Source organism: Triturus cristatus, chromosome 12, assembly GCF_964204655.1.
Source record: "Triturus cristatus chromosome 12, aTriCri1.1, whole genome shotgun sequence".
Classification (NCBI taxonomy): domain Eukaryota; kingdom Metazoa; phylum Chordata; class Amphibia; order Caudata; family Salamandridae; genus Triturus; species Triturus cristatus.
The window spans coordinates 641,787,562-641,802,326 of NC_140595.1; positions in this window are offsets into that span (position 1 = coordinate 641,787,562).

The following is a 14,765-nucleotide window of genomic DNA, read 5'->3' on the forward strand; positions in this document are numbered from 1 at the left end:
TGTGGGAGGAGAGAACAGGTCATTTGGACGAGGATGGGTGTTGGACTGACTTGTCTGGGAAACAGCAATGATTACTGCCTAATTCCTACGTGCTCCCTGTTGTGACCATGGCCCATGGCCCAGCGCATATTAGTGCCAAAGGAATATGCAAGCTACTAGACCCAGTATGGCAGAATGATAATATCGTTAAGGTACCCACACACCTAGTGAAGCACTGTATCATTTGTTTGAAGCATAACCATGGGAAAGGTACTCCTACACCTGCTGGTAACTTTGCACCGCCTTCCATCCCTTTCGAGGTTCTCCAGATGGATTTCATCAAAATGGAGTGAATAACTTGAAATATGTGCTGGTAGTGATTTGTGCATTCAGTAAATGGATTGAGGCTTACCTTACTAAAGAGAATACAGCTATGACGACGTCAAAGGCACTTTTAATTTTGGTTTAAATAATTTTATTGAAGCAGGTGTCAATTGTTGAATACCAGCAAAAAGGAGCTGTGCGACCAATCGGGCCTCGCAGGGCCCCAGTGCAATAGAATGACATACGAAAGTTACAAAGGAAATAGTCTATAGAAATAAGAGTAGCAATACAGCCCCCCACCCTAGCCCAGAAATAGAAAGAGAGGAGAAAGAAAGGAATAGTATTGCGCTTGCCTACCTCCTACACCCCCCCCCCCCCCATCCCAGCCTATCTAGATATGAGCGGCACTCTAGTTCGAGGGGCTAACCTGTGGTAAATTTTAATTACCTAGACTTAATTTATGCGGTAAAATTCAAGAAGAATAACTCAGTAAAAATAAGAGGCAGAATCCGTGGTATTTGAGGTTATAAAAGGGAATTTATTCCTTACAAAGGAATGATGGTTATGGTTCGAACCAGGCAATCGAGTTCCGTCACCACGAAGGTTCAGGAAGGGATCAGCAATACATTATTGACAGGTTATCATATTTATAGGAAAATGCATTACAATAAAGACATATGCAGAAGGCGTTACAGCTGAGAAGAGAGATAAGAATACACATACGTAATGAAAAAGGCGTTACAATAGGCGTGCATAAAGGCGTATACTAGAAACGTCATTATGATGATGACATAAGTGGGTGGATCCATAAGAGAATCCTGCAAAGTCAGCAAAAATACATGGCAGAGATGCGCGCGCAGCCGCATGACGTGTGATTGACGTGTAACTAGAGGGTGAAGGGAACTTGACATTTAGCCCTACATGAGGAGACAGAAGTCTGGGGTGTCAGGACAACCTAATCCCAAATCGTATCTAATATCTTGTGTTTAAGGAACTATATTATCTAGAAGGAAAGGTCTTTTCGGACAGAGCCTATTCTATACTGACTGCTAGTGCGTGTACAAGCGTCTACGTGTCTACATGAGATGCGAGGGGGCATGGGCCTACCATGGTAACGAAAGTCATGAATTACTTGCACGGAGACAGTAAGGCCGGGCCCTTTGCTCTGCAGCTGGAGGGATGTTTACCTAAGCCACTAGACAGGAATGCATTTCTCGAGGAGCGGAGCAGATAACTTTGAAGGCTGAATACAGTTTTGGCAGGCAACAGGCCGGGCTAGGCACCGTTAGCCGCGCAGGAAGTAAGACAAAGGTCATTGATACAGATGCAGATTCAGGCTGGAGCATTCAGAGGCAGAAGGCAGGAAAAGCTCGATGGCAGAATTCAGGGCCTACCTTGCCAGAGCTGGAAAACGTGAAAAGTATACCATATAAAGACGGTGGCAAGGCATACTTAGGAACGGAATATCTGACCCATTCATGGCAGATCTGAAAGAGGACATATTAACGTTGGACACAAATGTATTTGCGTCTTCATAGCTGGAAGTGGAGGGAACATACATGTACTTGTAGCATGTACATGGAGCCGTTGGGGTCTAGATAGGGGACACAATTGATCATAAAAATTCATATTTCCTCATTCCCTCCTTGTCCCCTACGGACCCTTCATGAAATATCGATCTTCAGGAATCCATCAATCTGTTCATGTAACATCATTTGCTCTTCTTTCTTCTTCCGGGATTTTGAATGAAAACTTGAACGTGGAATACACGATGTGGCACACAGGCCGCAAATCGCTGGTCCACATTGTAGACACAGGCAACAACTGAATACTATGCGAAGGCCAATACCTAAGAAGGATAGGACTTTCCATCCCCAGGCTGACAACACGCTCCAGAACCAACCGGACCATGTCCAGGTGCCTGGATTCTGATGTATCTGGTTTGCAATCTTGTGAAGACGAGTTATGGCCTTATATACGGATGGCGCGTTTTCTGGAATGAAAACACAGCAACTTGATCCGATGACCCTACAGGCTCCGCCCCTATCGGCTAGGATGAGGTCAAGGACAAGACGATTTTGGAGAACAACAATCCGCATCGCAGACTGCTCCTCTGTTAAGTTGCCTAGGGCAGAGGTAGTTTCATTCACTACTGCTTCAAGGGTTCTGGTTAATCTACGTATCAGTTTACTATTTGAGACAACACCTATGTAAGGAAAGAGACCTTTATTGAAGTCTGTATATTGTTCCCATGCGGTTTCAGTGTAGTCAACAATCGGGATATCTCTCTGGGGTCTATGGTGTACTAGATTGGTATTTCTATGATAATCAGGAGGGGCTAGAAAAACAGGTGGCAGAAGGAATGCAATGTAACAGGTACCATCCCAATCTAGAGGTAGGCGTATATATGCGGTATGACCACATATGAAGTAGGAATGACGGGAAGCTCTAAATGTAGACTTGCCTTTATCACTGAATTCGATCACAGTAGTACATTTACTATGACCCAGGTGTACTGAACCATTCTTTCTTACACATAATTCACCTTTGACTGGTAATACTGACATAGCAGGCAAGACTAGTGCAGCTTCAGATTCAACATTCAGAATCATGAGGTTAAGTGTAAAATTACCTAATCCATATACTTCATTTTCTAGATCAGTTCCTGTTCTTTTGGGAAGTCCCTCCTTGTTAGGATAACAGGCTTTAAGCAAAACTAAGTTCAGGTTTCCCCATACCCAGTTGCTCTGGTAAACTACAGTGTTTGAATCTAAAGAGTTAATCAAACTAAACCATGCTCCACAGGAACCATTGTGTGTGAATGGGTACGGAAAGAGAGGCAGAACTCCTTTGTATTTCTGATAGGGAGGAAGTCGGCCACATATCCAACAATTTGTAGCATTGCTGGTCTGATGGGAATGATGTAACATACTAATGAATGTGTTGTTGCGCAGCGCAAATCTATAGGACAACTCATGTGGAGGTAGTTCACTAAAAGAATGTTCGGCAGTAACATTGTAAGCACGCTTGAAAATAGGATAGTACATGTGTAACAGTATACTTGCAGCAATAATAAAAAGACTTAGAAAAAACATAATCAACAATGTCACTATACAGTGACTATGAAGTGATTTACAGTATGCATGTTTCTTGAGCTGTCTCTGTCTATTTCTCTCTCTCATTCGGTCTAGAGGATACATGTCAAAGACTTAATTCAACCGATTCACCTTGGAGAGGACTTAAACAATCAAATTGTCTGACTTGCTAGACCTTAGTTTCAGTTTGTATTCCTGTGATTTGGTCTGTTCAACCAGGGGGAGTTTTGAATCAGTCTCTGGAAGGGGGCAGGGCTGAGAGTTCAGATCGGATGGTAGTCCATGAAATTTCTTGATATGACTCGAGTGTAACCAACCCTTGCGACCCTCGACCTTCACTGCTGTCCTCGTCGTTAGAAGAACCAGCTTCGGTTGTAGCCAGCGAGGCTCCAACGGGCTCCTCCTGTCGAAGTTTCTGATGAAAACAAAGTTTCCAGGAACCACTTCATGGGGCTTTACCTCGGTGTTGTCGGGAAAGGCTGCAGCTACCTGTGAACGGCAAGATTGTAGTGCAGACATCAAGGAAGCAAGGTAATCTGTCAGCATATTACAATCAACATCAGTGATTTTACGAGGTATAGGCGTCCCCCACATATTTGGTGGCCTACCGAAGACCACCTCGTACGGGGATAGCCCTGTGCGAGAATGTGCTACCATTCTCATGTAAAATAGTGCAACCGGTAATGCTACTATCCAGTCGACACCTTTCTCTCTACAGATTTTTGAAAGTCGTATTTTCAGGGTCTGATTATGACGTTCCACGAGACCTGCTGCCTCGGGATGTCGGACACAGTGGAATTTCCATTGATAGCCTAACAAGAGTGAAATGTGTTTCATTAGCTCGGATGAGAACGGCTGGCCATTATCTGAGTACACGATACGGGGCAAACCATACCGTGGGAAGAATTCACGAACTAATTGTTTGGCAGTAGTCGGGGCAGTGTAATCTGAGACGGGATATGCCTCTGTCCAACGGGAAAGAGCGCATACAACTACGAGGACATATTTGAATCCTCGACATCGTTCCATCTGGATATAATCCATCTGGAGGACTTCAAAAGGATGATCGGGAGGTTGAAATCCACCCTGCTCTACAGGTACGCCTTTACCTGGATTGAACTGACAACAAATCATACAAGTTCGGACTTTCTGTTTGGCTGCAGCTCGTAAGTGTTTGTTGAACCAAATGTGTTGAATACTGTCTAACATAGCTTTTTCTCCTAGATGTGCTGGACTATGTATTGTGTTAATGATAACTTGAACCATTGAGTCGGGGAGAAACCATATAGATTTTCCCTTCGTCATCCATCCCTGATCTGTTTGGATCCCTCCTAATTCAGTCCATTTCTTTATTTCCTCTGCTGTAGCATGTGTCTGTATGTCAATTACATCAAGGGTGGGATCCCTAACTGTCATGCAGTGTGTTGATGTCGGAACTATTGTCTTTGTCACGTCCGTTGCGTGATTCCTATTCTGTGCTGTTTGCTTAGCTGTTCGGTCTGCTAGGTCGTTACCCTGGGAAATAATATCGGTGACTTTTGTATGGGCTTTGCACTTCATGATAGATATTGAAGTAGGTAGATGTATTGCATCTAACAGAGCTTGAATGAGGGGACCGTGTTGAATGTTGGCACCGTGAGAAGTCAAATAACCTCTCTCTCGCCAAAGGACTCCGAAGTCGTGTACAACTCCGAATGCATAACGTGAATCTGTGTATATGTTAACTTTTCTATTCTTGGCTTGAATACAGGCTTGTGTCAGAGCAATAAGCTCTGCTGCTTGAGCTGATAATGTGTCAATACAATTTGTTTCAATGACTTCGGTGTCTGTCGTGACTGCATAAGCGGCCACTAACTTTCCTGTACTTGTTCTCATACATGAACCATCTACATAAAGTGTCAGGTCTGGGTCTGGTAATGGGACGTCTGTCAAGTCTTGTCTGGGTTTCGTCGTAATAGTGAGGACTTCAATACAATCATGCGCTAGTGGGTCTGTTCCACTTAATGGCAAAAGTGTGGCAGGATTTAATGTACTACAACGTCTGATTTCTATGTGTGGCTGAAACAATGTCAGTTCGTAACCTGTAAGTCGTGCTATAGTCAACTGTTGTGTCTGTGTCCGGTTCAAGAGAACCTCTACTGCGTGTGGTACTTGTACTGTCAATTGGTGTCCTAATACTATGGAATCGCTTTGTCTGATCGCTAGAGCTGTTGCTGCAACTGATTTCAGGCACGCAGGAAGAGCTTGAGCTACGGGATCTAATGTGCTAGAAAAGTAAGCACATGGCTTGTGTGGTCCTGCTTGTTCCTGAGTGAGTACTGACAAAGCAGTACCTTCACGTTCTGTAACAAAGAGTGTAAAAGGCTTACTGTAACATGGTGTCGCTAAAACAGGTGCTTGGCATAAAGCTTTCTTTAAGTCTTCAAATGTTTGTGTATGTTCTGGAGTCCAAGGGAGGACAGTCGTTGTCGCTGCCTCCTGGGTTGTCAACTGAATGAGTGGTTTTGCTAGAAATGCATATTGGGGAATCCACTGCCTACAGTACGAAGTGAGGCCTATAAAGGCCCGTACCTCCTTTTGTGTCTTGGGTGGTGGCATGTTTACAATTAACTGGATGCGGTCAGATGTGAGCTGTCTCCCCCCCTTGGACAGCAAGTGCCCTAGGTACACAACTTGCTGGGCACAGAATTGCAGCTTCGAAGGGGACACCTTGTGCCCCTTGTCGGCCAGAAAATGTAAAACCGTCAGTGATGCTTTTTCACATTCGGGTTCGCTTCGGGCGGTGATCAGCAGATCATCGACATACTGAAGCAGTGCAGTGTTAACTGGCATGTGGATACTGTCAAGTTGTCTTTTCAGTGCTTGGCTGTAGATGCTAGGACTTTCTGTAAATCCTTGAGGTGCGCGTGCGAATTTAAAACTTCGTCCATTTAAACTAAATCCGAACAAATATTGGCTTTCCGGATCGATTGGGACGCTAAAGAAGGCGTTCTTGAGGTCAATTACAGTAAAGAACGTTGCTTCTGAATCAATGGCTGTCAGTAATGAAGAGATATCTGGGACCACGGGATATTGTGGTACAATGCATTTATTCAATTCGCGCACATCAATAACTAATCGATATACTGGGGGTGCTTTTGGATCAGTTCGTTTAAGAATCGAAATGATCGGAGAGTTACATACATTGGAGTCGGTTTCTACAACCACTCCTTGTGCAATGAGCTCGTCAATGATTTGCAGTAAAGCCACTACAGCATCTGGAGGTAACTTGTATTGTCGCATTCGTGGTAATACCACTCCTGCTTTGAGTGTGACTCGATATGGTGTAATGTGCATACAACCTACATCAGTGGGGCCTTGTGCCCATAAATGTGCAGGTAGATTCTGTAACCGGTGATCCATGTCTCTTGTCACGTAGTGACCTTTAAAGTCACGCAAAAATAGTCGTACTCCGTCCGGAGAACAACATATTATAGCTCCTAGAGCTTTCAATGTTTTTATACCTAACAAGTTTTCTGGGCATGATTTTGTAAGCAATAGATCTGTAGTCCGTGTCAATGGACCAACTGTAAATGCAAGCGGTTGCGATACTTCGTTAATAGTAGGCTTTCCTGAAAAACCAAGGGAAATATTTTGGGAGCCTGAGAGGGGTGCCCCTGGGACTTCGTCGTGACTTATAGTTGTTCTGCTTGCCCCTGTATCAAGTAGAAACTTTCTGTCTTTCCCTAATACTTGACTCTGTACATAAGGACCCTCTTGATCTACAGGAACCTCAATAAGGGGTAAGCCAACTTCCCTCTCTAGGCTATTTCATGTGTAGCGCTGATAATCTGGATAGTCATTTTGTGCATACTGGTACATCTGTTGTGTCGTGTTTTGTGTTGCGGCAATAGGCTGTGGCTGTGGTACCACTACGGTCTGTTGTGGAACCGGCATAGGCTGTACATGCTGAGGTGCTTGTTGTTTGATCTGATCCTGTCTAGGCGGACGTGGTCTCTCCTTGGTTTTACCCGTAGAGATATTATGTTTCAGAACTGCACAGTCGTTTATATAATGACCTGGCTGTTTACAATAGTTGCATGTCCCTTTAACGGGAACCGCTGAATTACTGGACTGTGTCGCACCCTTTTTATGACCGTCAGCTGGAACTGACTGGGCGACGAGCATTTTCATTTTCGTGTCTTTCATACGTCTTTGTTCATGTTCTTGTTCTTCTCTAATTCTATTCTGGTGATACTGTAACATTTGTAACATTTGTGAAGGAGTGTTAGCTTGCCAAGTGCTCTCAACTTTCAATACTCTGCGTTTGACCTGTGGCAGGGAATTCTCGACTAGTTTTGTTACAAAAAGATGTGGATATGAATCGCTACTTGCTTTCAGGCCGCTATTAATACCAAAACATTTTTCAAATCGGGAATAAAAATCACTAGTGTCTTCCTCGGGTTTCTGTTTACAAGCTGAGATTGCTCCCCAGTCTTCCTTTTTCGTAGTTAATAAACGTGGCAATACTTGTACTAATAATCCTGGTAATGCTTTAGTTTTGTCCCCAAGCCCTACGCCTGCAGTTCGGGCATTTTCTTTGTTTTCTAATACTGTCCAATCAATCTTTTGGTCTCCCACTTCCCACTCTTTTTCTTTGAGTTTCTCATAAATACCGGCAGGCAATAATACTTTCAATATTTTCATAATGTCAGGATAGGTATAATCACCCATGAGTAACATGTCCTTTAGTTCACGGTGGAAACCTGCTGGATCTTTGTCATGGGTGGGCACTAATTTTTTCATTTCCAATAGTTCTATTTTAGTTATGGGCGTGTACACGAATACGCGTCTAAACGTATTATCATCATTTCTAACTGGGTGTACTTCGCGTAAGGGATTCTGTCTGTCTATGTAATACATTTTTCTCTCCATGGGAGGAGCTGGATCATGTTCTGGACACAAAAAGGCACTATATCTATGTCGGTATTCTAGAATTACTTTAATTAGATCGGTACCTAGACCTCTCCATTTAGTCAGGAGTAGTTCTATCAGTATATCAGGTAGGGGACCAGGATCGGAGTGTTGGCCTTTATATAATATAAGGAGATGTTGTATCATGTATATACTAGCTAAACGCTGTTCATCTGGGGCGAGATTCAGAAACGTGTGTGCTAGCGCATCATCACTGTATTATTCAGAGCTGTCAGCCCATTGTACTGCTGACCTGGCTAATTCTTGTTCATCCATAGAATCGAGCACATGGTACCCCCTTCGTTCTCGAAGTAATTTATCGGTAGCCTGGAATAAGTGTTCAGGGGTCCTTGGATTTGAGATAACTGTTTGAAAAATTCTGTTACATTCTGGACGTATCGGACGTATTGTTTTATTAAAGGATCTTCCTTTTCCTACATAAGCTATCATTTGTTTAGCTGGTAATTCAAATTGTCCTGTATTCGTTTCTGACTGTTCCTCCTCCTCTTCCTCTGATTCAGTTTTATCTTCTTCTACTCTTCTTTCATGTATTCGTTCTACTTCTTTTCTGATCCTTCGGCACATGACTTCTATACACTTCTGTTTATCATGTCTCCCGTCTGTTATATTCTGACCCCATTTGGTAAGTACTTGCATTTCCTCCGAATCTACCTCAGGCCTATCTCTGTTTCTGATCAAGCAGTTTATGAAAAAGCGTAACAATAATTTTTGCATGTCTACTTTCTGGTATTCCATGGCTTCGGCAATACTTTCAGGACCTTGCCCTGTTTGGATAAAGCGATATATTTTGTCTAGATGTTCAACCATTCCTGGTAACGTCATTAAATAGTTTGCAGCTCGTCGCAAACGTACTGAAGATAGCAACATTCTGTCGTGTTTACCTGGCACTGGATCATATCTACAATCGGAAAGAGGCTCATTTAATATATTGTCATTAGCTCTTTGGGGTGTGCGTTGGTATGCTAAATCCCTATAAGTCAATCTAGTTGTTGGCGGTGGCGTGGAAAAACCTCCTGTCGCACCTCCCGAGGTGCCAAGTCCAAAAGGATTTGTTGGGTGTAGGGTAGAGAGTGTGGGTGCAGGAAGGACTGTAGAAACAGATGGAATGGTTAGGACTTGAGTAGGAGTTTGTTGCTGCGGAGGTGGGTGCAGCTGTTCTTGGGGTTGAGCGTCGTTAACAGGTGGTGTGCGTTGCTGCGCACCATTAGCATATTCGGGGGCTGCATCATCTAAATAGGAAGAAAGGAAAATGTCCTTTGCGGTCTTGGGATGTACTTTAATCGGGAGTAATGGAGGTGTCAGATCTTTTGGTACCTCCATGGTGGCTTTAGGCAAACCCTCGGCCAGAAGAGGATACATACCATTCATAAGAGTGTTTCATTGTCTGTCTATTTGTTCTGTTTTTGCTCGGATACCTTCGTCAATTAATATGTTTTCTCGGGCTCTTTCTGAATCTTCCCTACTTTTCTCTTCCTTTCTGAGCGCTTTCTCTGTGCGCCTATGCGATTCTTTACGCCATAGTTCAATGGCATCTTTCTGTGACTGTCTGGCTTTCTTTTTCCATAATACTTCTTCTACTCTCATGATGCAATCTGCATCCCATGTTCCAGCAGCGGGCCATCTCTGACTCTCTGCTAAACCCTTGGTGTAGTCCACCCATAGATCAAGATATAATACGGCATCTAGGCCATGTTTATGGTACATAAAGTACCCTGGAGTGTCCCTAGGTGGAATGGGAACAGCTTCCTCGAGTATCCCTTTTCTAGTTTTTATCTGTCTTAATTTTGAAAATAACGGCATCTTGAACCTTGCTACTTAATTCTTACTTGGTCTTTGAACACAATAATTACAATAAACACAATAATGAAGATCGAACAATCACTCATACCACGACATTTAGAACATATCAAAACATTTTAGAATGAACAATAATAATTAGAATAAAACTAGTTAACTGCATAATACTAAATATACTGTATGTACTGCTAAACAGTACAGATACACTGCTAAAACAGTGCAGACCAGGTCTGTGTACCCAGACCCGTCTTGACCGGCACAAACTAATGTGCACGTCTAGATGCGTCCCCAGCAACGGTACTCACCGGGAAGCACGGAACGGAAGGCCTCGGAAGTCTGGACTGGACTAGACCAAACTGGACTGGACTCGACTCGTGACTTAGATACTTCGGAACTTTCGGAATCTGGTGGGCCTCTGTATACCTCGGATCTTGCTCTCTCAGCTAGGCTCTGGTCGGGATTCTCCGCACTCCTCACCGCCTCGTCTGGGTGTTGATCGCAGCCTCAGTCGCCCCCGTTGGCCTGAGGGAGATACAGGAAAATCCTGCGGGTACGCGTAATTGTCCGTCCGGCTGTGGCAGGAGACCGGGTCTGCAACGCACCTCCGGCGCGTGGGGTGTGAGAGGTGTCCCTGTTCGGGCGCCAATTATGTGGTAAATTTTAATTACCTAGACTTAATTTATGTGATAAAATTCAAGAAGAATAACTCAGTAAAAATAAGAGGCAGAATCCGTGGTATTTGAGGTTATAAAAGGGAATTTATTCCTTACAAAGGAATGATGGTTATGGTTCGAACCAGGCAATCGAGTTCCGTCACCACGAAGGTTCAGGAAGGGATCAGCAATACATTATTGACAGGTTATCATATTTATAGGAAAATGCATTACAATAAAGACATATGCAGAAGGCGTTACAGCTGAGAAGAGAGATAAGAATACACATACGTAATGAAAAAGGCGTTACAATAGGCGTGCATAAAGGCGTATACTAGAAACGTCATTATGATGATGACACAAGTGGGTGGATCCATAAGAGAATCCTGCAAAGTCAGCAAAAATACATGGCAGAGATGCGCGCGCAGCCGCATGACGTGTGATTGACGTGTAACTAGAGGGTGAAGGGAACTTGACATTTAGCCCTACATGAGGAGACAGAAGTCTGGGGTGTCAGGACAACCTAATCCCAAATCGTATCTAATATCTTGTGTTTAAGGAACTATATTATCTAGAAGGAAAGGTCTTTTCGGACAGAGCCTATTCTATACTGACTGCTAGTGCGTGTACAAGCGTCTACGTGTCTACATGAGATGCGAGGGGGCATGGGCCTACCATGGTAACGAAAGTCATGAATTACTTGCACGGAGACAGTAAGGCCGGTCCCTTTGCTCTGCAGCTGGAGGGATGTTTACCTAAGCCACTAGACAGGAATGCATTTCTCGAGGAGCGGAGCAGATAACTTTGAAGGCTGAATACAGTTTTGGCAGGCAACAGGCCGGGCTAGGCACCGTTAGCCGCGCAGGAAGTAGGACAAAGGTCATTGATACAGATGCAGGTTCAGGCTGGAGCATTCAGAGGCAGAAGGCAGGAAAAGCTCGATGGCAGAATTCAGGGCCTACCTTGCCAGAGCTGGAAAACGTGAAAAGTATACCATATAAAGACGGTGGCAAGGCATACTTAGGAACGGAATATCTGACCCATTCATGGCAGATCTGAAAGAGGACATATTAACGTTGGACACAAATGTATTTGCGTCTTCATAGCTTGAAGTGGAGGGAACATACATGTACTTGTAGCATGTACATGGAGCCGTTGGGGTCTAGATAGGGGACACAATTGATCATAAAAATTCATATTTCCTCAAACCTCTGAAGTGAGAGTGTTTGGTGTCGTCAGATGTAGAAGGCGCAGGTATCTTGGGCATGTCAGTTCCCTAAAGTCCTGTGCTGAAAGGGCCAGAAATGGCTGCCATAATTCACTAAACCCGGAGCCTTTGCCCGCTACGGTGAGTGAGATCTTTTCCATGCCTAGTATGTGCCACAGTCGATTAAGCCACCCAGAGTGTGTTGGGATACGTGTGGATTTCCAATGTGTGAGGATGTTTTGTGTGGCCGTGCCCAGTGCGAGCGCAATCTGCTTCCCTCACCTGGATTTCAAAGGGTAGGTGAGCAGGTTAGGGACCCCTAGAAGCACATATCCGGGAGACGAGGGAGCTCTGTGTCTAGGTGCTTGTCGATTTCATCAAGGACTTGAGTCCAAAAGGGGGTCAGTAATTTACTGTTCCATAACAGATGGACAAGTGTACCCACTTTCCCAAATCCTCTCCAGCAATCTGGCCTATGCGCGCTATCAAAATGATGCAGTCGCTTGGGGGTATAATACCAATAATACGCTAGTTTAGTATAGGTTTCAGTGAGACCGGTGTGAGTCACAGTGTGTCGTGCCCTGTAGCAGATCCCTTCCCATTCCTTACTGGTGAGGTCGCGGCCCAGGTCCTTTTCCCATCAGGCCCGGCCTGCGGGGAAAGTATGAGTGTAATGAGACAGAAGCATTCTGTACAGGTCTGAGATTAACTTCTTGTCTGAGGAACGCGTTAACACCCATCGCTCATATAGGGTGAGATCTCTATGAGCCTGTGATCTATTGTCAGGGTGGGAGGCCCACTGCCGCAACTGCAGGTAGTGCATGCGTTCTGAATCAGGGAGGCCATAGTCAGTGCGCAGCTGTGTGAAGTGCACGACCCCATCCGCATCGTACAGAGTACCAAGCGCGCGGCAACCAGTGGTTCTCCAGAGAGGGAAGGAGGTCTCTCCCATCCCAGGTCCAAAGTCAGAATTGCCAAAAAGAGGAGTAAGTGGGGAAGGAAAAGTCGTCAGTCTGTGTCGTCTGTTCGTCTGATCCCAAACCAACATGGTGGAGCGGGTCAAATAGGAGGCATAAAGATTGGGGGGACGTTGAGGCTTCCAAAGGAAGGGGATCTTCATTAGAGAGGTGCCCACTATCGCACGGTCCTGAAAAAGCCAATGCTTCTCTGACTCAGCCCTACTCCACTCCACTAGGTACAGTTACTGTGCAGCTTTATAATAAAGCGCAAGATTAGGAATTCCCAGACCCCCTTCGTTTGGAGGGAGGAAGCTGACCAGCCGCTTCATCCTTGGTTTGCGACCCTGCCAGATGATTTGACAGAGCTCTGATTGCACCGGCTGGAGCCAACCGGTGGGACGATGGAGAGGGAGTGTTTGAAAGAGATAGAGGAGTTTGGGAAGGATCGTCATTTTGACTGCGGCAATATGTCCCAACCAAGATATGGGGTAGTATTTCCAGCGCCGCAGATCCGCGCGAATGTGAGATTGCAGGATGTTATAATTGACCGACCTTGTCGCTTGTAGTGTGCGGGCGAGCCGGATTCCCAGATAAGCTACCGTGTCAGTAGACCACTGAATGGAATGATGCACATTCAATTCTGCCAGGCTCTGAGGCGATAAAGAGAGATTTAAAGCCATGGACTTTGTGATGTTAATTTTGAACCTGGACGCCTTCCCTAAGGAGTCCAGCTCCTCTAGAAGGGTGCCCAGGGCTGTTGCCAGATCTGTCAGGGTGAACAGGACATCGTCCACATACATCTAATGGTATGGAAATCACTGCCAAAACGTATACCTGTGATCGGGGGGTGCTCTCGCACCCTTTGCGCCAAGGGTTCCATGTATAGGGCAATGAGCAGGGGCGATAAGGGCACCCCTGTCTAGTGCCTCTATGGATACGGAAGGGGGTTGACGTATGCCCATTTACCCGCACTGCGGCCAAAACGGATCAACACTTGCTCCAGGTAGGGCCAGTGCACTCGGCCGAACTCCTTTTCGGAGTCAGGAGCATATAATCTCCCGGGATGCGGGAAGCTTTTTCAATGAGGTGGAGCACACGCCGCGTGTTGTCACTATTCTACCTCTGAGGGATAAAGCCCGCTTGGTCAGGGTCAATGACACCAGGCATATAGGGGGCCAGGCGAGCCGCCAGGATTCTGGTTTACAGCTTTAGGTCAATAATTAGAAGAGAGATAGGCCTGTACTCCCCGCATAGTGTCTTATCCTTGCCGGGTTTTTGAATAACTATGATTTCCGCCTCGAGCATTGATGGAGTGATCACCCCGAAGACGTGAAAGAATTAAAAAGGCGAGTGAGAAGGGGAGCAAGAGTAGAGCAGAATTGCTTATAGAAAGCTTCCGTGAAGCCGTCTGGGCCAGGAGCTTTTGCCAATTTTAAGCGCGAAATGGCCAAAACAACTTCTTCTGGAGGAATCTCCCTCTCTATGTGCTCGGTTTGCGCCTGGGACAGGCTAGGAAGAGTAACCTGTTCTAGATATGCGTCTATGTCCTTCAGCTCTAGGTGCTGCACATCGTACAGTTGTGCATAAAAGTCCCTGAACGTCTCAGCTATGTCAAAGTCTTCTGTGTGTGCGAGCTACATAATATGTGATTACCTGAACTCCCTCACGCAGCCGGGTTTCCCTCAGTTTGTGTGCTAACAGCCGACCGCACTTGTCTCCACCGACGTAAAAAGAATGGCGCAGGCGTAGCGCAGCGTATTCGGCTTTATCATAATCT